The sequence below is a fragment of the Diadema antillarum genome, unplaced genomic scaffold (genome assembly GCF_040938485.1).
Source record: "Diadema antillarum isolate AM-2024a unplaced genomic scaffold, OU_Dant_1.0 scf00000061, whole genome shotgun sequence".
Classification (NCBI taxonomy): domain Eukaryota; kingdom Metazoa; phylum Echinodermata; class Echinoidea; order Diadematoida; family Diadematidae; genus Diadema; species Diadema antillarum.
In genome coordinates, this window is record NW_027270950.1 from 2,752,125 (window position 1) to 2,774,445 (window position 22,321).

At 38.0% G+C, this 22,321-nt stretch overlaps 1 protein-coding gene across 1 annotated transcript in view; it reads left to right on the forward strand.

Moving 5' to 3' along the window:
• Window positions 1–890: 890 nt before the first annotated feature.
• Window positions 891–22,321, forward strand: part of LOC139716107 (serine/threonine-protein kinase Sgk1-like) — a 105,894-nt gene continuing 84,463 nt past the window's right edge. Inside the window, exons 1-2 of the mRNA XM_071627663.1 lie at window positions 891–1,030; window positions 19,082–19,169. The gene's annotated coding sequence lies outside the window, so the exon portion shown is untranslated. The remainder of the gene's footprint in view (window positions 1,031–19,081; window positions 19,170–22,321) is intronic.

Genomic DNA, 22,321 nt, shown 5'->3' on the forward strand with positions numbered 1-22,321 from the left:
GAAGTTAAGAGTGACCTCGCCGTAAACTCCAGCCCCCCCCCCCACAATTTCCCTCTGCTTCCGGGTCAACCTCCCAAACGTACACCACAAATACACTACACGTGAAAAACCTATGACGCATGACACAACAACATCATCTTTTCTTCCCATGCGCTTGATCTCTGAAACTGAACATGTCGAACTCGCTACTGTATTCTATATTCTTCTCCGACGCTAAAAAAGAAATGTTTTCGACGAATATCTTCATAAAGGCATAAAGTCATCAGTGCAGTGCTATCTCTGCATATCATGACAGAGAAAAAGAGTACCTGTAAGCGAGTCCGACAGGGTTGGACTAAAGAATAAATAGACGCCTTGTTAGCAATGTGGGCTTAAACTTCCGGTTTTGTGGTTTTAACATCGAGTGGGACCCACTCGTAGTTACGGGGGGCAGAAGCTTAACCTCGAAGTTTCGTAACCTCGAGGTTACGATTCGTCGTGTGGACACACGTCGTAGTTAGGGGGCAAGAGCTAAACCTCGAGGTTTCCTAACCTCGAGGTTAGGGCCTACCGTCTGAACGTAACTATTGTATGAGCAAAAATAGAAGAACCACCGACACCGAACGGACTGGTAGCCGCCGACCCCGTCGACACACACACACATCACGAGAACGCCTACCTCCTCTGTGTATACACAATCTGGCACACAACATACACACGAAAACACACACACGTGTACGTGTGACGAGCCCACACAGACCCTTGAAGCTCGCCTGTCGCAGGTTGAAACCCTATCGTGTCGCCCGTGTTAGCAGGGTACGTGTACACTACCGGTCGTACGGTACGGATCGTCCATACACACACAGGCTGCTAGCTAGTAGCATGATAGCAACACAACACACAGTGGATAAATTGAGCTCGAAAAGAGAGGGGTGCCCACCTAACACCGCACGATAACGGGGACGATTTTTGTGTATTCACCAGTGAGAATTTACTATCTCAGTGCTCTTATCGTCAGTTCCTGAGAGCGAGGGGAATTTCATCTAGTCAGGTAAGGACGAATATCTTGTGACCGTCTTCAAATTGTGTTTTATGGACGCACAGGGCAGAAAATTTGGCCGAAAGTGGTGGATACTTCGCGGCTCCCATTCGAACAGAACACCACCCACTCGCTTCTCGCATCGCATGTTGCCTGTAGCGAAGACCGGTAGAAGACCGACCCCACTCGTTTTTTTCGTAGCCAGCGAGTACGGGTCGAAAGTTCAGGCTGCGCCGTTGTATGGGGTTTACCGTCGAATGCATGAATCTACTTCTGGATTTCAGCCAACGAAAATCTAACGTAAATAATTCATAAGGCACCCTGCTACCCATTTTCGAGGTATTAGCCCCACAGAAGCGATTTCGGGAATTCGGTGCGTACTTTGTATACCACTGTTGTTAGTAAGGAAAGTAAGGTAGGCTACAGAAGGGTTAAAATTAACACGTTAGAATCTAGATCTGTAATATTGTTTGACAGAACTTTGTATTTCAGTTGTATTCTACTGCTAAACAAATGAAAAATATCATCAGCATGATCAGTTGGGACAGTGTCAGTGTGTCTGAGACAGTGCAGTGATTGTACTTTTGTGATTATGACTGGACGTGGTTATTCCACTGTGATTTCAGAATCTTTAGACCCCGTCTAGATTATATAGATTCTAGATACCCTAGCCCCGGAGACCGCGCCGCCACGCTGCACTGCACGTTGGGGCTGGTCGCAGTTAATAGATACCCTAGAGTTTATTCATAATTTCTCAAAGACAGGTTGTCAGAAGTACTCCGATTCTTCTTCCACCACTTGGAAATGTGCAATACTGTGCATACAATATGATTAGGATGGATTGAATGATTGGTAGGCTCTACCATGAAACTTGTCTAATTGACTCAATTTGCTGGGATAATGAGTAGTTTTTATGTAGTTTCTATTTTGAGACCAAATATATGAAAAAATAAAAGTCGATATAGTTCTACCAACTTCATTTTTAGATATTCCTACAGCTCATACAGCACCTTCCCCGTTCAGTAGTGTGTAGAACGTTTAAAGGGGTCATATAGGCCTAGTGTTTAGTTGAGACCCATCTTGGGACTTTATTTAGGTTTCTAATATTTTTGGACGAAATGATAAATGAAAGAGCAGGTAATTCCAAGAGGAATTCAATGTTTATTTGATGAAAATTGGTTTTGAATGGCTGAGATACATAAAATGATAAAAGGTGGGACCCACCTTTTATTAAGATCGCTTTGTTTTACTTTGTTTTTTGATGTCTCAGCCATTTGAAAAACGATTTTCATCAAATAAACTTTGAATTCCACTTAGAAATGGTATGCTCTGCACTATTTCACAAGTGCTTTCTTGATATCTCGCAAAAAAGTTAAAAGCCCAATCCTCCTCTCCACCAATACTATTAAGTAGGGGCAAGCATGGTGTCACCGGACACCATGGTATTTACCGGACACGCACATTTTTGCGTACTAATGACATTCTGTACGCGCGAGACTTCGTAGATTAGCCTCACAGAACTTTGTGTGGACCGAAATCGCAAAAAACGCCACATAAAAATGTAAAAACACGAAAAATTCACATTTTACCTCAAATTTATAGTTGAGTGACCCGCACCTCGTTTATAGTTAATATTTATGCATGTTTGAATCACATTTCGCGACTGAAATTCCATGAAATCCCACTCACATACAGGAAAAATGCTGAAGATTCTATTAGAACCAAAAGTTCACTGATCAATATCGGAAATTTGTAGCTATCGTCCTCAAACGCGAACGATGCGGAATAGTTGTGCGCCAAGGGGCACGCAACTCATCATCGCCCGCGCGTGCAGCTCCCATAGACAAAGCACGTATACTCTAACCAGTTGTCGATTTCTCACAAGGTTTTATTGCGTGAACTGTTCGAAATGGTCAAGACAGACATTTTACTGTAAAATACGAAATTTGAGCTTCATTTGCAGATTTTTTGTGTGTGTCATCCGCTCGGTGAGAATGTGTACGGTGATTTGTGGGATGAATTGTGATTCTGGTGCAAGGATTAGGTGCGAAAGACCTTGATTATTCGATTACGAAAATAGCGTCCGGTAATACAATGCGATTTTGCACGGCGCAAAAAAACACTATTTTTAGAGGGGTATGTTTGAAGCATATTTTCTAAAAACTGGAACGAAGAAATGACATAAGTTGGCTGAATTCGTAATTTCCATGAGTCTGTGAATAAGTGGTGTTGTTTTTAGCCGAAATTTCATTCTATGAGTACGGAATTCAAAGCCACAAAGAAAAGCGTCCGGTAATAGGATGTTCCACCCTACTGTAAACGTTGAATATTTTGCAAGGTTTTTATTTTCGCAAATTTCGTGAGTCAGCTGCTGTTTGCAAAATTAAAAACATGCAAAAATATTGACTGTAATGCCGATATAAATGTGATGTACGTGTATACATTTCTCACTTCAGTACAAGACTCCACGATCGCAAATGTAACCACTCCCGAAATTGTCGGGAAGTCCCGATTCGCGAAAATTTAGATTCACGAAATATATGGCATATACAGTATTCCATCCCTTTAATGGTACATTGTAGTTTCTATTAAAGGTGACTAATATACTACAGATCAAATCATGCCCTAGGCCCTAGCAGTAGTAAAATCGCATGCAGCTACAATGTTGTAACAAGCCGCATGCAATTCACTCTCGTGCAATGGACACTGTGCCTGCCTGCATCACTATGGCCCAGTGTTAGTATATTGTAATCGCTGTAATCAAATATAAAACATTGTATAGCAACCACAGGCCACAATCAGCTATGCTTCTAAATGAGATAGCAATACTTCTAGTGACCTTTCTATTTTGATAATATTTTGCATTTTTATGGTTGCCCAATGGAATTGTGTTATCTTGATAGTATTCCACCCATTAACATTACATCCTTATAATGCATAGACCAAAAGTTGACATTTTTTGCAGTTTATATGGATACTTTGTTTCATTTGTAAACCCTTGTATAATCATACACTGTACCATTGAGGTACTTGTACATATACTTTTTGTGACTACTAGTACTCCAAGCTTTATCCATCAACCATCAATATTGCTTTGTGTATTTTAACCTACAAGTTTGTATTCAATTCCTCAAAGTAAAGTTGAAATTATTGTGGCCAAATATCATGGAAGTATTATACTCCATATTTGAGAAATCCATTTTTCCCAACATGGCAACATTTACATTACATCATGCAATTAAAATCAACTACATTGTACAATATGTCAGCAACATCAACAGTGACTACTTAGAAACACTTACAAATTGTACAATTTGTAGGCCTACTTTGTACTTACTTGTACAGCATTTTTTTTTTACTCCTTAAGTACTACCACATTTACCCAGTAATGCATATATGATAATGATAACTAAAATGATAATATTTGTTATTCAGCAATTCCATTTCAGTGTTAAACAAGCTTGAAATGAAATTTATAGGCTCAATGCCCAACATCACAACTTCAAACAGGACAGCGTCTTCAGCTTTTTGGGAAGAGTACTTCATAACGATTGGAGGCCCCATATCATTGCCTCTACATTGTATGTTTAGTACATCCATATGGATTAGAAGTCATGGACTGAGCAGTGTGGGCCATCGGCAAAGTGAATATTTTGAGCGGGACTCACTTTTGCCAGCTGCCGACCTACAAATGCAGCTGTGTTTTTGCGATGCAGATTTCATCAATAGGATTCCGGCCTGGTAGAACCGTCTTGTAGAAACTGCAGGCTACACTCTGAACAGTGTACAGCCTGCATGGTCATAGTGGCTGTACATCCTTGTATTTACCAAATCTGACAGCTTTTGAGTGGGTGTTTAACACTTTATGCACATTTGTAGTACAAAATATTGTCTTGTACAATGTATTTTTTCAAAATGACAGTCACCAAAGATGCATAGTATAACTTTGTACATTCCTACATGTACAATGTAACTTGATGTAGGAGATGAAGTAGATGTATTTCTTCACAAAGAATTTCTTTACTGAATCTTCAGAATGTACAGTATTTATTGTGTCTCTCGTTTTGTTCCATTTGTTCCAAAATTCCTTTCTGTACTGACTGCTATATGGGGAACTCAGCCTAATTGTGCTAAATTGCAGCTCTGCATGTTTACTGGACGTATTAAGATAATTCCCTGTGTGTATGCAGCTTGGTGGATCCAGAGCGGAGCCACTGGGTGCATGCCCCCTCTTTATTTTTTGTTAAAACAAAAGAAATTCTAAAAAATGGGGGGGGGGGGGGGTTCTTGTGCCCCCTTCAATTTTGTAAAGGCACCTCCCCTTTATGGAAATCCTGGATCCGCCCCTAGTATGTGTGTATTGTGTGTATTGTATGCACATGTACTTGTACAACATACAGTGCTGTACATTCGTGTACAGTATGTACTTGAATATTATTGAACTCATTCTTTTTTTTTCTTGATTTGTGAAAAAAAAAGAATCAAGATTAAAGAAATCCTTGATTTTTCCCTCACCAAGGCCGTTCAAGAAAATCTCAGTGATATACATTGTAGATTCTGTTTGTATGCTGTAGGGAGCAACTTCTGCCATCACATTCATAACTTGTGGAGAGTTGACACCCAAGCTAATAGACTCCCTCGCTTGAATTTTGATAAAAAGCAGAGAGGTTTGCAAGTGTGGGTTGTGACCTCAACCAAAACAGTTGCAAATTTTTCCCTGAAGAAACAAAATGTTGTACTTCTAAGAAGTCCAAATGCTTTATAGTAGGAGGACCTCTTTTGATTGAGTAGTTGCTGGTATGTGGCAGTGGAAAAGATGGTTTCCTCTTACAGTGTACATCCTGATCTGCATATGTGCAGTTTCTGATTTATTTTGCTGTACACAAATAAGTTTGGTCTCAAAACCAAATTGATGTGCATGTACTTCCTGTTACATGCTGTGAAAGTGTAATTAGTAATACACTGTATAAATGAGAATCATTGTATTTTATTCATATATGTCAATCCACCCCTTGTGAAGGTCAGTATTATGTGGCCATGGCTTGTTAAAGGTGCCTTTATGTCTTGAGGATAGTCAAGGGGTCATATATTTTCTAAATTCTTGGCTTGAATTCCTCTATTTCAAAGTTTCACTCATCTATTGCTCTCATTCCACTGTGCTTTTGCAGTGTGATTTCTCCTGGCCTTACAATCATTTTACAAAATTTACATTCCGTGTAGATGGCTTGTGATGAAAGATATTTGTCACGGTACATGAAGCATTATCTCTCTCTCTCTCTCTCTCTCTGTTATATTTTTCAAAATAATTTCATTAAATGTCCTTCAGAGATCAAAGTTATTCCAGTCTTCACAAATACAGTCCCAGTAGTACAGTGTGTGTATGTTGTACTTTGATTTAAAAGATTATGATTGAATTGTACCATGTCAGATATTAGATGTTGTATGCTGTGCCATGATCTTTTTAATCAATTCAGGTCAGGTTACATTCTTCAAGGGGTGCAGTAGTTATTAAAAACCATTATCTCTTCAAACTTGCAAAGTGGAGTGCAAGCAGATGATATCCTATAGTGATAGGAAGGCTGCTCCATATTTTGTAGGTTAAAATAATGGAAGTGATGGTTTACAGTGCAAACATTACGGGACAATGTTATGAAAGTGGCAGATGATGGGTTTGTTTTGAGACGGATCCCCAGTGTGTGTCTAACATTAGGCCTATATTAACTGGCTTTTCTCCACCACCAACCCCCTTTCCCTTCCAAAAAAGGAAGAGGAAATGAAGACGGCTGTCTCAAAGTACCAGTCAGCCTTCGGAGATTACGGTCTGCCCGAGACACCGACTCTTCATTGTCTGGTTGGATTAAGGATTTGCACATGTATTGTTCGTACTATAGGGCAGTGGTTGGGGTTGTGGTTTAAGAATTATTAATAGATTGAACCGGAGTCAGAGTTAGTTTGAGACAATCCATTCCCCTACATAGATATAATGGTTATAGGCACCAAAGCACAGGAAAAAGATCATCAGGGGGTTCAAGTTTATTGGAGAGTGTTCTCAATTTCCTTTAATACCAAAAACTACCACCTTCCCAAGCTTTGTATTAACTACTTGCACACCCTTAAATAAAAACACTTACAAAACAAAGTACTCAATATTAAACTCCCCACCCAAAAGAAATCTTAGCATGGCCCTGGATTATGTGGTCATTCTATTCATAGAGCAAAATTTAAAAGGGTGGTATTGAGTCATTTAAAATTTCCTGCCAGAGTGTTTTGAATTACACTGTATGATGTCACAATTCCAAGTATGATGTCACAATTCCAATTCGCAGCAGTCGAATGCAATGAAGTCTCATAATCATCCAGCTGTCTTTTATTATTGATGTCACCTATGTTTTATTGTGCAAAATTCTTGCAAATGCTCTTGAAAAGTGGCTGAGAAAGGAAAGCGTTAAGTACATACAGTGTATTAAAGGACAAGTTCACCTTCATAAACATAAGGATTGAGAGAATGTAGCAATATTAGTAGAACACATCATTGAAAGTTTGAGGAAAATCGGACAATCCGTTCAAAAGTTATGAATTTTTGAAGTTTTTTTGCAGTACCCGCTGGATGAGAAGACTACTGCAGTGTATGAATAACTTAGATGTCACATGCGTACAACAATATAAGGAAAATATAAAGAGAATTTCACAAAATTCCATCTTTTGACAAAAGTACACATTCCCCTGACTCGTTACCGATAAATGTTATGGGTAATATTATTCCCCCTGCCTTTAGAAAGAGGAAAGTCAATTGCTCTTTTATTATGCGAAAAAAGTGAAAATATGTTGAATTTTCTTTTATATTTTCTTTATGCTGTTGTACGCATATGACTCACAAGCTGTAGTAGTCTCCTCATCCAGCGGTTCCAACACAAAAATTAAAAAAAATCATAACTTTTGCATCGATTGTCCAATTTTCCTCAAACTTTCACTGATGTGTTCTACTAATATTGTTGCATTTTCTCAATCCTTATGTTTATGAAGGTGAACTTGTCCTTTAAAGCTGTGGAGAAGATCTTATAAGTTTGTTCACATACATAGTCCTGTATAATAAATAGATGGTTCGGTCATTGAAAATGTGGTTTGGAACAACAAGTGGAAAATGTTCTTTGTGTTTATACTTTATACATGATTCACTGAATATCTGTATGTTTCACACAGGAGGTAGAGTAGGCCTACAGTGTATCTGCTATGGAAGTACAATGTAAATATGATTACATAAGTACTACTATTTAACGTCAGGTATTGTATGAATGTTCTAATGGCTTTATCATGCTTTTCTGATGACAAGTCACTTGATGTACATTGTACGTACATGTCAGTGGGAATTGTGTGGGGTCACTGTACTGTACCACATTTACATTGTACTACACCATAGAAGGTGCATTCACATTTAAATGACAATACCATAGTATTAGATACCACAGTATATCGAGCTGTATACGTTTGTAAACTGTACATGTATGTACCGTTCTCATTCGCAAAATACCGATGATTGTATTTCCGGTTACAAAAGCATTGTGCATATATTGGCATTTTAAATCTCCCATGGGAAAAGACAAGACGTGTGTTACAAACTTGTATAGGTCAGGTTTGTACACTGCGGTACTCTTGCTGGTATTTCATGACACGATCGGATGTACACCTTTGTATATTTCTTGCAAAGTTTGAATTTGCTACACCACATGACATGGTACGTTGTATTTTGTGATGTATTTTGCAATTTATTTGCGTTCACATTGAAAAATACTGTGGTATTTCACTGTCAGTGTGAATCACCTATAATGTGAGAATATGTTTGTACGGACTGTCCATATAGTATGTCTTGTTTTTTAGTGACTTCCCTTTCTTCTGATATATAGTCTTGTGAGATTCTATACCCCATTTATAATGGAATGATACTCACTGTGGCAATGACATTACGGCTTCATGGACATGAATACGGCCAAAACAATCATGCAAACCATAAGGGGTCGGATATAATCTTTACACTCCAGTTTCCGGGATGTGTGTTGTTAAAGGTACTGGTACACACATTACACAGTGGGTTGCTCTCCTCTGATATCCTTCTAAAGCCTAAGGCTTACATCGGACAGCTCTAAAGATTGATCTAATGGTTAACATTTAATGTGAGATGTCATGATATACAGTAAATATAAATCAGACTATTCCATGATTTGTCAACAAATTACTTATGTTGTACACAATGCTGAGACATTGTGTACACAGTTCTGAATTAAAACATATTTGGACATGTATGCATAAATTCCATGATCACCCAAGATCATCATTATGAACATAATTGCATGTGTACTATTAAAATGAGTCTACAGTATGAAAATCAATGTACATGTATGAAATACATGTGTCCACAGGTTTTTTTTTTTTTTTTTATAGTGAATTTGAATACCATACTTGATAGAAATGTCGGGGGGGGGGGGGATGTCATTTTTTCCTTTCCGTTGACCAGAGACATACAATGTAATGACATTACTGCATCATAAAATCAAAGCAAGCAGTTTATATTCCAATATTTAGTCTTCAATGTGACAACTTTAATAGTACATTTTGTACATTTCAATTCTTACTGAGAAGCCATTTCATGATACACTGTAGATCTACTATTAACCATGTATACCAAATGTATAAAAATCCCAGGACATAATTAATGCATACTCTTGGACTCCAGTTTCCATACAACTTGTTGCTATGTTTGGCAGTTAAGTCTCAAACAAAATCCTTCATTGCAAGAAACAAGCTTTATAATAAAAATGTGCAGCAAACCAGTCCCTTGCAATTATTTTGCTTGTTATGACCTGTGAACTTGAGCTTACCGTGACATCATTTCATCTCACCCCATAAGCAGACAAAATATTTGAGTTTGTCCATACCGGTCCTTGTAGTCTGTTGTGTTTGCTGTTCGTGTCTGAATACAATGGCGCTGCTGAAGTATCTGAAATAATGTTTCTGCTCGTCAAATATTCTGGTGTGTGGTTTTGCATTCACTTTGAGGTGTTGACAAATGCACTCATATCGTTCATTATTGTTGACTTGCAACTGGATCTTGGGTGGGTGACTGCCGTATGGAATGCTCCCTGAATCATCAGATTTTAATCTCTTTCAAGTCAAGTGCTTCGCATAATAGTTGTTATCAGCAAAATAATAATATCCCAAATGCCAGTGCACTCACCTCTGTGAATCATAAACTCAGCTCTCATCAATTTGGACAAATTTTAGATTACAGTCTTTGTATATGTAGGCCTACATGTAGGGACAAAAAGTTGGATGAAGATATGGTACATACAATAGTAGATCAGACTAGTATGTTTTGAGTGGCAAAGTGACTTTCAAGTAGTAATTTGCAACAGATTGGTACAACATCAGACCTGGTAGTGTGGAAAGAGAAAACCCAGTTGAGTCAATCTTCATTCGCCGCCGACCAGTGTACATTGGAAAACCACAACAAGTAATTGGCCTGGCAAGAATCGCCTGTCAGCGAATATGTGCATCAAAGGGTACGCTCATTGGAAATGTTCGACTCCAGTAAAGATTCTTCAAAGTCTGCATGTGCACTTTGTGCACAGAGAAAGCTGTACACGCATTTCTGTACACGGATTCCTGAATAAGTCAGGCTAGCCATCCTATTACATGGTATCCCTACACTGTTAAGATGGTGTAAGTTTGCTACAGAAATCATCATCTTATTCTTAATACAGCTGTAATTAGTAATTTAATAGGCAACTCTGAATTTTTAACACTGTCGGATGTATCTGTACAGTATTGCAGAAAGATTAAACAAAAAATAACACCAAAAAAAAAAATTGTTCATTGTATAGAGATTTAGGAATTGCAATTATCTCAAAAACTGTGATACCATCATACCAAGAATGGTTTCTAATTTATGGATTCTGACAGAAAACTATAAATTGCTACGTATTTCTGACACTGAAATGAGCAACTACAAATGTACCATAATGACAAATTTATAGTTGTTTTGCGGAGAGAGTAAAGTTGATAAAGGTTTTCTGTTCTTTTCGCTGTCACTCTCAGTGAGTATTAGACTGTACGCTCAATCTCTTCCTATATCATTATGAACACCTTGGGAAAATACCGATGTGTTGGCTCAGTGAGTAGAGCGGTTGCCCTCACAATCGGGAGGTTGTGGGTTCAAACCCCGGCCGCGTCATACCAAAAGACGTTAAAAGATGGGAATTGCTGCTACAGTACCTTGTTTGCCGTTCAACAGTTGAAAAGGTTAGAGCAACGTCGATCTGGCGCTGCTCAGTGGCTGCCGGGCCCACGATCAATTGGGCAAAATGAATTTCCATTCTTGGACAATAAAATTTGGAGGAGTTTATAAAAAGAAGAAACTAGTCTGGGATTTGAACCCATCACTTACTGCTTTCGGGCAGCAGCATTGCACACACCACTGAGCTGAAGCCAGTTCATGACAATATAAACACAATGATGTTAAAAACATATACCCAATGTCTCTCCTAACTTCCATTCTCTCTCAGTCTTTAATATTCATACATGTAGTTCATTACCTCCAGTGTTCAAGGTGAGTTATTCACAGAGAGAATACCTGTGTTACTCCCGTAATAAGAACAACAAAAGGTTCGTGTAAAAGGGTTTTTGTTTATTTGTTTGTTTTGTTTTTGTTTGTTCTTTACTCTCTGAAACACTGACAATGGATAGTAAAAAATGTGATGAATCATACAATCTAAAACCACAAATATGTGGTTTCTTGGATTTGATGAGTTACCTGGGAATCAACCACATTGACAGAGTTTTTCATGCATTGCTGTAGAGTAAAGAGTACAGTGAGGAAGGAAGCCAAAAATTGCAAGCGAAATGGGATGAGTTCAATATTGCGAGCCTGTCAATGATGATTATGCCTGCGTCCTGTGGCCATTTGAAAAAATAGACCGGCTTGTCACTGGACTGACATTTAATATAGGTGCGGATTGTCTCTGTACTGTATATCTGCGTACCTTAGGAAAATATGTAGAAGTCCTGAAACTGCTTGAATTTTTGTGTAGGACTTGCTTTCTGTCTTCTGCGATGATGCATAGTAATAGGAAGTTGTAATTGGTCTATCTTTAGGGCAGTGGGGCAAAAATATGTTTCCTTAACAAAGAAATATTATGTGAAATGAGTAACATTCCTTGCACTGTCAAACATGTGACCAGTCTCACCCCAATGATGCATCAGTCATGTAACAATACGATAGCCAACGGTTCACACTGGCGCTGGTCCGAAGGTCCATGACCAGTAAATATCACTGTTGGACCAGTAACTTCTACAGGAATGGACCAGTAAGAAATGGGAAAACTGGGTACCTGCTGGTCCTACAGACAGATGGGACCAGTCGAAAAAAAAAAAAATGGGTTAGTGTGCAACCCTACAATAGCTGCCCTGTAAAATTTTATTCCAGTCCTTATTGGAATCATGATGGTTGTGATTGTAATTTGATTCTGATTCTGATTCTAACTCTGATCCTGGATTACCATTCTGATGACCACATCTTTCTGCATTATTTGCTGAAATTCAGTTGAATCAAGTTGCTCTTTTCTTGTTTGATTTCTGAATAAGATAGCTTCTTTCCTGTGAAATGTTCTCCTTTTGGTAGAGATGACTTGTGAGCACAAATGAATTGAAAAAAAAGAGGAAAATACATTGTATATTCTTTTTTTTTTATATTGCCAATTCATGGGATATCCCATACAAAAGTGTATGTTATTAAAACACTTCTTTTTTTTCTAATGAATAATCTGATTTTTTTTTATTTTTTTTAAGGAGAATGAGAAGAACCTGTGTAATCCTTCAATGTGTATTTATAAAGTGTTTCCATTTTTCTTCTTGAAGTTCATAATGATCATTATGCGTTCATACAGTGTCAATTTATTTATTTTTTTATCATGGTCTGGTCGTTTATTTTTTTTCCCCTTAAGTTGTGTATTAACAAGGAAAGTACATTTGTCACACGATAAAGAAATCCAAATGACTTTCAGCAGATTCATTACAATGATGATCTTGTCAAGTATTCCCCTATGAAAGATTGCATGCTTTCAAAAGGTTGGTGATCTGGACCTGATAATGTGCATGCAGTGTACCCTTTGGCCCCGTTGGGAACTTTTTGACACTTTTCTCCTTTGAGCAAGGTCCATGTTGACCCTTGTGGTGTGTTGCAAGTCAACTTGACTATCTACGCCCCCTGTTTCCAGCTTGCCCAGTCTGACGTGTTTTTGCAAGGGAGCTAGTGTTGACAAAAAATATTTCAAATCATTCTCAAAACAAATCTGTCAAGTTTGAACCTGTGATGTGTTTGCCATGCACTTGTGAGGCCCCCTCTGTGTTCTACTTTGGGAATATATTGTGACATCACCTTTCAGCTGGGATTGTGAGTGCTGAGTTTGTGATGATGAAAGATGTCATTACAACCAGCGACTGTACTTCTTCTTAAAGGGGCTGTTCAAACGGCTTTGCTAGTGAGAAGATATATCTGAGCTGAGTAGTCCTACAGTAGTACATACCTGGTACATGTAGAGTGTACACTGTATGCTACAGTACTAGAATCTCTGAGAAAAAACGTAGTAAAAAGTACAATGTACATGAAGCTGTGAAAATTAAGGGTTTCATAAATGTATGGTGATAGGAAAACACAAAAACTGTTCATTAACTGGATTTCCCATAATCAATAATTCCTGTACACAGATGAGTGCTGGAATAATGTAAAAGTGGTTTCTTTCGCGTACAGATAATTGTACTTTCGCGGTTTCCATCGGTGCCGACTTTTTCGCGTGTGTTTAAATTCGCGGTCGGCAAAATCTGTGAATTCACAGTCGGCAAAAACTGTTTTATTTTGCACATGAAAACCCAAAGTATAATCCAATTATTCTTTTATTTAGTAAATAGAAATTGAAAGTAAATGCAGGCCTACCTGAAATCCCGTCTCTCGAGTACTTTATAACATGCTTGTACCTACATTGCGTGGCATCACTGTGTGTGTGTGTTGACCATCAATACACTCAATGCGCCGTCAGTGACTTTCGGATCCTTATGTTGTAGCGGGTCACAAATATTCATATTTGAACAGTACAGTAGACGTATAGAATATCATGGTAGATTATGTGTGTGTGCCTGTGTGTAATGCATGCATTTGTTCATCATAATCTACAGCTGTACAATGAAAAAGTGTACATGTACATGACTAGAAATGAAAATGACCCAAAATGGACACTGGTCACAAAATTCATGACCTGCAATGTACACTGTAACTTGCAATGAATCAAGGAGAGGCATCTGAAAGTACTTTGCTGGGCTCCTCCCTGTGAGATATTGCAAAGTTACAGTTGGTACAAGTAATGTATGAATCCCAGTGTGGTGGCGTGTTGTGCATCACATCCCATTTAGTTACACACAACCTCTTGGGCAGCACTAGTCTTTGGTCACAGACCCCTGCTTTAAAACTACACTATTTTGATTCTGTACATGAATCTCATTACTTTGCACTGACAGGCTGTCGTTGAAATGCATCTTCTGTGAAGGTACTACAGTTGTATGAGATACTATTTTACAAGGTTTACAGATACTCACAGTACATTGTATGTCCATGAGGAGAGTCTGTATTTTTGTTGGTGCTTAGAATGGGAAGGATTACATGCAGGACTATATCGTAATCAGAAGGAAATAGGCCGAATTGCAGTCAAATTATGAATATTTCATTCCTTTGGTCCTAGTAACAAGCTTCTCCATTCACTAGTTCCTGATGAATAAACTTCAGAACTTTGAATCCACCCTGCATACATTAATTGTTGCTATGTCGGGCAAGCCTTGGTAAGCTTTCTAGTTGCTAGGAAAATCGTTCCAGTAAAAAATTTGCATAAAAGTTGACTGTGTTTGATAGTAAAGTGATCTAAAGTATTTAATACCGATATCATAGTTCATACGTATTAAAGAAGATCGATGCTTTGCTTTAAGCCTCCATATTGAAAGACCAATGAAAATATATATAAACAATTTCAAACTTGCAATAATAATGCAAAAAATCAATCGTCCAAAAGTTTCCCTTTTTTTTAAAAACAGGTTGTCTGCACGTGTTCACAAAAAGCAATGTTTACTTTGTTCAGCTTTTTATGTTGGTAAATATTTACAATTCAAAGCCACAAATGAAACTATGATGTATCCCACATGTCATTTGTATCAATTACCAAGTGTACATAAAGAGACACAAGCATGCTTTTGGAGCCAGAAAGTTGTCACAGAGCTGTCTGCACACATATTTATGGTGTAAAGTCATTACTTGTGATGTTAACTGTCTCAGAAAATGATATCTCATTTTGATACCGAGTTGTGAAATCGTTGACAGGCCAACACCCTTGATTGCCGTCACATTGACTGTCTGTAGCCATACCCCTTCATGTGAATATTTTCTTGGCTTCTAAATCTGGGTATGAAAATATATAGGAGGGAGATACAGTGTATATTTGCATTGTACCAATTTAATATGGATTCATCAAATATTCCAGTCAAACAGTGTACCAAATATTACATGCCAAGCAAAGGCAAAAGTGCACAAGTCTCTATTAAACCCATGGTGATTATCAGAAACATGCTTTGATTAGAAGCTACTTTACGGCATATTCAACAGTGACTCCGATTACTGGTATAATGATGTGCACAAATTTCCACCAGTCAATCTACAATGTGCGGTATCTTGTAATACAGTATGCACTGTATAGGATACCACAAATATCGAAGGTAAACACATTTGATTTATGATATTGCTCCAAATCAAAAATACACCTGTACACATGTGGAAGTCTTATTTTCATGTACATGTAGTTATGTAGCCTGCAGGTGGCTCCTGTGCATAACAGTTCTGTATACACTGTGACTGATCTGTATATTTATGGAAAGAGTGCTGTTCTCATTCTGTATTTCATGGTAGCTCTGTAATATAAATAAAGATTTTAGATGATCATGCTGGTGATGGTGACATCACAATGATTATTTTCTGTACCTTGAGCTTCTTGAGGAAGTGCATGGTTCAATTTTCTTCCTTTGTTTTCGTATGATTTCTTTGAGTATTTGTTTTGCATCAACACTGTTTACACTCTGCAAGTGAACAAGGACTGTACAACTGTAGATGCTGGTGTCATGAAAATGAGTCCTATTTTAACCCATTCCATTTGGGAGCCTGTGGCCTGTTTATTTATAATATTGTCTATTGGCATTTCAGAATTCAGTATTGAACGGGTTAATACAATTGTATGGCCTGGGATGTTATACATTATGTAGATCAGTTCAACAGTGAAATCAGGACACAGTCACTCTTTTGAGACTTCCATCCTGAAAATTATGCCCTTCACTTTTTGCGAGCAGGATGATCACATACAATATGATTGCAATGACCGAGTATGATCACATACATGTATGATGTGATTGCAATGACTGAGGATGATAACATATGGTACAACATAATATGATTTCAATGACTGAGGATGATCACATATGATATAGGGCCTAGTACTTGCAATGACTGAGGGTGACCACATGTAGGGCCTACTTGCAATGACTGAGGATGATCACATAGGCCTATATGATATTATGATTGCAATGACTGAGGATGATCACATAAGTATGATATGATTGCAATGACCGAGGATGATCACATACTTGCAATGACTGAGGATGATCACATCACATGTACGACATGTATGATATGATTGCAATGACTGAGGATGATCACATGTGATATATGATTGCAATGACTGAGTTTGAAACCCAGAGAGATACAGGGCCAGATGTCATTTTTGCAGTGTTTTCATTTTTCCTTGCCTAAGCACAGCTGTGCATGGAATGGACTGCCGTCAAGATGTGCTACCGTAGTTTATTATAATCTGTAATATATGAATACACCGACTGTACAAGATTTTTAAAAGTCAGGAATCATTTGTACAGTGCATTGCATTAAAGTGAGGCACAGCCCTGACCACACAGGTACATGTACACTATACTGTATGCCTACATTGTGCAATGCACAGCAGTAGTCTTGTCCACTGCATTTGGCAATCCCATGCCACCAGGAGTGTGCTATGTACATACCACCGGTTCAAATTTTGTAGCTCTATTCTCCGCAGGTGAGTCTGTAAATGTAGTGCCATATAGAATTGCCCTATCCCAACCACTTACGTTTACCATGACCTTTGTACAGAGTTATGTGCTGTCTGCGGTCCGCGGAATCGTTCTGCTTGCCTGGCGCCCCTGGCCAGGCAGGTGAGATAAGGCAGCAGTTTAAACAGTACATTTATTTTTAGTATACTGTTGCACAGGTGTAAAGTTCAGTCCCCAAAGAGGTTTGCTTTGATTGTACCCCTGTACAGTACAGGCTCATCATACAATGTAGATACACCTTGTACAAGCACTGTGCAATATTTGTGCAAATAGTAGGTGAAACCGTGAATAGGATGTGATATTATAGAAATTTGCCCTGCTGGTGGTGAAAAAGGTTTTATGAGATGGGTGTGTCAACTTTAATAGAGACTGCAGCAGGGTGAATGATTTTCAAATTAAAGGAGCCAGGACACTGTACATAATCTCTGATGGTGTGAAAAACAGAAGTTACGTTCACACGCAGTAGGCAAACTTGAAAGTTTAGGTCGAAAACTTTTAACTGTCGATGATTACAATGTAGCTCCACGTGTGAATTCATGACGTGGGTTCACACGCGCACCTAAACTTTAAGTTACAACTTACAAGCGAGCCCCACTCGATGGTTACAACGGAAGTGCAGAGTCTTTGCTAGATGGCCTTGTGCCCATACAAAATAGTGCAGCGAACGAGAAGCGAGGTTCATGCTAACTCACAAGCTCGTTGATTATTGTGTCCACACGGAGCAAAACTACGAGTGAGAACCCCCCCCCCCTTGGCTTGTGGAGAGAGCGTAAGTTTACCCTAAGATGTCTCATGGTACTAATCATCGACTAAACTTTAAGATTGCTAACTTTCGAGTGCGTCCACATGGTGCTAAACTACAAGCTACAAATTGTAATCATCGAGAGTTAGATTTTCGACCTACAAGTTGTAAACTTAAAGTTCAGGAACAGCGTGTGAACCTGTTTTATAAATTGAAGGGGGAAAAAATGTCAGAACTACAATTTGATCCAACAGAGTCCTTGTACAACTTGAAAACTGGCCTCGCATTCCTCAAATGAAGGTCAGCGTGTTTTGACCAATGATGCATAATAGGAATTAGAGACCATGATTGACTATTGATATCGATGCAATTATGATTGACAATTAGGGCTATTGATACACCCATCAAAATCTGGACAACTGTATTTTAAATGATTTCGACCATGAAAGCTAGTAACAAAGATTGACACATTGCCAAAGTGTCCTAAAGGTCAGTTTAATCGACGGTATTGATTATCTAAAATGTTAACAGCTTTCAGCATGGTATTGAAGACTGTGTGAGCCTATTATTTCATTCAAAAATATTACATGTTTGATTGGTGCACTTTGTAGTTAACCTTTTAGACTGATAGATATTTAATTCAAAAGTCATTTGTTATAATCAAGCGCTCACTTTAAATCTACAGTCAAAATGTTCAAAAGCCCCAACGGAAACACACTGAGCACTGTTGAGCTGTTGAGAATGTTTTTATACGAGAAAATGTCACAGGATTATTCTTTAAGGAATGACTTTGAATACTATTCTTTTGAAGTCTATAATATGCCATTTTAGTATACAAATAATACCGCAGAAGAATTTTGTGAATTTGTAAAGAAGTCTTTCATAAGCTCTGTCTTTGAAGTAATGAAATTTATAGATGACGGAAGGTTGAAATTGTAAAATATCCCTTTTTTTGTAGTTTCCCCTGAAACTACACACTACAATGTAATTTCTAGCTCCTTTCAATTAGGTGTGTAGTGACAGTAAACATTCAGAGGATTTTACTCTCGACGCACACACTAGTGTAGTATTACAATCTTTCCTCCATGTTGCTGTTTTTACAGAACCTGTGTGATATGTTCCTGACAGTTCCTGACCATTTCCATCACATCTTGACTACTTCTTCAAGACCAAGAATTTCTTCAATTTTAGGTAAGTGCTCGAGAAAATCACCCACCGTTTGATATTAAAATGGACCTGCCAAGATCCTGTGATTCTGCAGAAGGCTTTCTGGAAAAATCAGCTGTCACCTTTCTGACTAATAAAAAAATTATGAAAGCCTTTCTGATCAAAAAAGAATAGAATAGAAAAGATGTGGGAATTAATATTGCCTATTTAACTTTAAAGAAGTTTGAAGTGCATGGTACAGTACCATTAGAAAATCTTCGTAACTGCTGTAATAATAGCAAAACACAATGATCGTGTGATTGAGTAAAGCCGCTTGGGCATTCATCAACTTGTTACATTATATGTCGTGGTTTACATAGAGACAGTTGACCGGTTGCGTGTCATGTTCAAACTGTGAAGGGAACACGTTTACATTCTTGCTCGTTTCCTGTTTTTGTTGTTCAGTGGAACTGTCGAGACACTTTGCGTGTTCACAGTGGAAAGTCACATGATCATTCTTTGGTTTGGCGAAAATGCTCCCTGGTTATTCTATGGAGCCTTCTTAATTAAAAAAAAAAAAAAAAATTGAACATTAATAGGGTCATTCACATGTGTGGTGAAATACAGCACTATTTCAAATACTGCAGTATTTCTAAAAGAATGTGAATGTGAATACGTCACAAAATTCTTTTGCCAAATAGGACCTACTTTGTATAGTGTTTAGGTTAGTAATTAAAAATTCACGCAAATTACGCAATAGCCATGCAATATTTTGAGTGTGAATCCTGTTGCGAAATACCACCCACCGCAATGAGGTGTATATTTTTCTCATGCAACCTGATACATATTCATGAAGAGTTTTATTGCAAAATGAGCTGAGAGCTATTTTTAAACATTTCAAAGTAAGTCCATCATCAGGTAGAGCAAAATTAAACCTTTCCAGTAATACCTCACTTTTGACATAACAAGGAATATTATAGTTCGTTAAAATATCCTGTATTTCCTTATTATTTTCTGTGTTTTTTATCAGCTTTAATCACAAATACATGTATCTCAACTTTAATAGCAAGAATGGAGTCTAATAGCTCATTTTGCAATAAAAACTCTTCATTTATATTGTACTTCCTGTTTCTTCCCCTGTAGGAGATATGTATGTACTTTCAATGGTACGAGCTGTGAACTGTGGTATCTGTTACAGCATACTTGGTATTTGATCAATAAAGTGTGGTGACAATAAATAACCATGATCTTTTATACGTACCACAAAAATTCCAATGTGAGTGTTGGTCACCTTGCATAGCAACTGGCAAGTATCTGTAATGGCTACTAATGGCACAGAAAGACATCCTGCAAATAAAACCAGACATGATTGATATACTATGAAACATTCTATTTTGTTGGCATGAAATTTTTGTGAATGGGAGCCGACAGCCTTCTTCGCAGCATGAAATTTTCGCGAGTTGCCTCTCGTGTCCAGTGCATGTTGTGTAGACAAGATCTTTAGAGTCCATTTTTATTTCGCGAAACTAGGCTCTCGCGAAATTCGCTAAACTAAAATGCATGCGAACATTCCTCGATTTACAGTATATGAGCTGCCTTCCCACAATTCTGAGACTAGAATGGGCCCAAGTTGGGAGGAAGATCTTATTCTCCTACATCTCATAATTAAAGACTTCTGCCTAATTATAAATTGCAAGGATATCATCCATTTAAAAACAGATCCTGTCACAAACACAAACAACAACATTATGTGTAATGGTAATGGAGTTATTTTTAGACTGGTTTATATTGAATGGGTTATGATAGAAGAGTGAGAGTCGAACTGATTCTGGGAAGAGGTTGCATTCTTCAATATGCATTCCCTGTGCTCAAGGAAAAAGTTTAAAAAGTGAACAGAAAATTGTCGTTCTTTTTTTAAAAGTTATGATTCTAGGATTTATAATGCCATGCAGTCTGAAAATCATAAGTTTAGGACTTCATACATGTATGTGGCTTCAAAACACACGTAGTCCATTGCTATCACTTGGACTACGTGTGTTTTGTAGCCTCGCTTCCAGGAAGGAGGAAGTTTAATAATTTCTGATGTCTGGTTGCTATTAATGGCACTCTGTGTGACTCAAAATTGTGGAGTTGCATAAGTTCCTCACCTGTTTCGAGTTTATACTATGAATGAACATCAAATGCCACACAGTGCCACCCAAATTTGCTGAATGAGCTATAAAGTGTTTGTAATGTAGATCGATAATTTATGGGAAAAAAGTGATAGTTTTACAGTAGGTGGTGGTATGATTTTTTGGAAATTTTGGTATATTAAAGGGTGTGTACAGTTCTGGTCGAGGTGAGGATTTAGCTTTTAACGTTTTGCGAGATATTCAGAAACCACTCTATGAGATGTCAAAGAGCATGCAGTTCTAAGGGGTATCAAAAGTTTATTCGATGAAAATGGTTTTTGAAATGGCAGAGATATCCAAAAACAAGGTGAAACAAAGAGATCCTAATAAAGTTATGGCATGTCGCCTTTTATTATTAACACTTTTTTGGATATCTCAGCCATTTGAAAACCAATTTTCATTGATGAATCCTTCTTAAAATTACATGCTCACTTAGGAATGTTCAAAACATGAATCCCCACCTCAACCAGTACTGTACAGTCCCTTTTAATACACATGAATTAATTTTGTACAGAGCATGTGAATTCATGTGATCTGATACCCATATTCCTGTTACAGCTAAAATGTGCGTGTAGAGGCCAATACCATCTCGGCTTGTATAGCTGATATCATTGGCTGTCACATGGCCTGTCATGTGGTTTGTGAAACCTTTTTTTTGGGGGGGGGGGGGGGGGCAAGGGAGGTGAGGGGAAAAAGAATACAAGGAGAGTGAGAGAAAGAGTTTTCACTACGTTCAGAACTAAAGGATATGATGTATGAGATTCTCAACAGTGGTTTTTGACAATGAATAAGTACGCTGATGCGACAGTGCTGAAGTGCTCATAACTACTTTTTAAAAAAAATTTTCAATCACATGTTCGCACAGCCACAAATTCCGAGTGCCATTCTTGGGATCACTTTCATCCTTAAAGTTGAATATATGTTTCGTGTCAGTGTGGAGGCCTCGAGGTTCCGATGGCCGGAATGCCTGCCAGCGAACGCTATTTATTACACTAGGTATCATGAAGACAGTTTACAAAGTTCTTC